This window comes from Tupaia chinensis, unplaced genomic scaffold (genome assembly GCF_000334495.1).
Source record: "Tupaia chinensis unplaced genomic scaffold, TupChi_1.0 Scaffold144225_1, whole genome shotgun sequence".
NCBI classification, from domain to species: domain Eukaryota; kingdom Metazoa; phylum Chordata; class Mammalia; order Scandentia; family Tupaiidae; genus Tupaia; species Tupaia belangeri.
Window position 1 is genome coordinate 52,492 of NW_006204083.1, and position 1,911 is coordinate 54,402.

The 1,911-nt window shown below is 38.0% G+C and overlaps 1 pseudogene; it reads left to right on the plus strand.

Annotated features, from left to right (window-relative positions):
- Window positions 1-407: 407 nt before the first annotated feature.
- Window positions 408-1,584, plus strand: LOC102483769 (28S ribosomal protein S31, mitochondrial pseudogene; annotated as a pseudogene).
- The last annotated feature ends 327 nt before the right edge of the window (window positions 1,585-1,911 follow it).

A 1,911-nucleotide genomic window follows, 5' to 3' on the forward strand; every position in this document is an offset into this window, starting at 1 on the left:
AAAAATGCAGAGCAATGCAACTGATTTGAAAAGTAACACCTTGGGCCTTGAAATGAGGAATCTAGGTCTTGAGTAACTCCGGATATGATTTACAATTTTAAATATGATACCAAGTCTTGGAATGGAATTTCCAGGGCTGATAGACAAAGACAAAAAACTAAAGAGGGAGAAAAATCCTTAAATTTAATTTGGTAAATTAAAATTTCATGAAGAAAATTAAAAGTACCAAGGGAAGCCCAATAATCACCACTAAGTACAAAGGAAAGCCGAATAATCACCACTTGGTAGATAAGTTTACTTAGAAAAAAATAGCACTAGCAGGGCAATCTCAGTATCAACTTACACCAATTATATTTAAATTCCTTAAAGAAATAAAGGGCCTTTTTTATTCAGTGAGTTTCTTGGCAATGTTACCTAGAGTCTCAGTATTCCTACCTCTTTGCCCACTTTTCCACCACCCTTCGTCTTCTGGAAGCATGGAGGAAATGGCGACTATGGTGCTACTGGCTGCTCCGCAAATAGCAGTCAGGGCAAAAAATAATATCCAAAGGTAATTTGGTACCAACAGTGTTATCTATAGCACAAAAGATGAGCAGTCTGTTCCAACTGATGAGCTTTCCATAAAGACTTCAGAGAGCCAAAACAACGTCAAAGAAAAATACAAAAAATAAATAAAAAAGATTTGTTAGATATTATTAAGAGCATAAAATTTGAATTAAGTACTGTAAATGTACAAACAACAAAGCCACCTAATAGAAGACCACTTGCAAATTTGGAGGTTGCAATTGGCAGGCTTAAGAAAACTACAGAAGATACAACCAAGAAGAGAAAGGAGCAGCTCAGTCCTGAGTTGGTGGCAGCTCCATCTGCTGTTGTAGAATCCCTCCCTTTCAAAAAGCAGAGGACCAAATCAGAACTCCTCAGGTAACTCCAGCAGCATGAGAAATACGTGAGGGCATAGGTAGACGGAAAGAGATCTAAAATTAGTGTCAGGAACATAATATCAGATATGAAAGTTGCCAGATCTGTTGCAGCTAGAGTTAGTACAAGATTAGAGCATCAGATTCAGTTTGATGAAGGATTGGACAGTGACTTTGGCCAGGACAGGATGGTTGATCCTAGAAAATGCCTTAAGAGAAATATATTCAAGAGGAAGAGACTTAATTTTTTTGACACTAAGGCAATTACTGAAGAAGCACCTGAACCAGAGACATCACCTTCACGTTGGGATGTGGAATTTGCTAAGCAGGTTGCCAGAGTCAGTGAACAGCTTATTCTGAATGGGTCTGAAGAAATGATCCAGTGGGCAAAAGAAGGGAAGCTGTGGGAGTTCCCAATTACCAATGAAGCAGGTTTTGATTATGATCATTCAGAATTTCATGAACATGTATTTCTTTATAAATACCTAGAGGATTTTCCAAAACAAGGACCAATTTGTCACTTCATGGAGCTGGTGGCTTGTGACCTTCCCAAAAAGTCATATCTAAGTGTTAAACAGAAGGTCTAGCACATAGAGCAGTTTAGGAATTATTTTAATTAAAAAAAAAGGACATTCTAAATAAAAGAAACATACAGTTCAATTGAAGACCATGGAAATTTTTATATCAAATTGCTGTCAATGAAAATAAAAATAATTTTGCTAGATTTCCTAAAGAAAATAATATTGTATGAATAGAATGAAATATGGTGAAATAAACAAAACAAAACAAAACAAGGCAGGCCAGCAGGTGGTTTAAAAGTGAAAGCACTGGGGGACCAGCAATTAGCGTAATGGCAATGTTGCTGGACTCCCATGTAGTTGATCACAGTTGGCATCCCGGACCCGGTGGCTTAAAACTCACACCAGGCACATGTGTGTGTGAGCCCAAGATCCCGGGAGGAGAATGGAGGAGAAGGGATTGTGGCATGGCC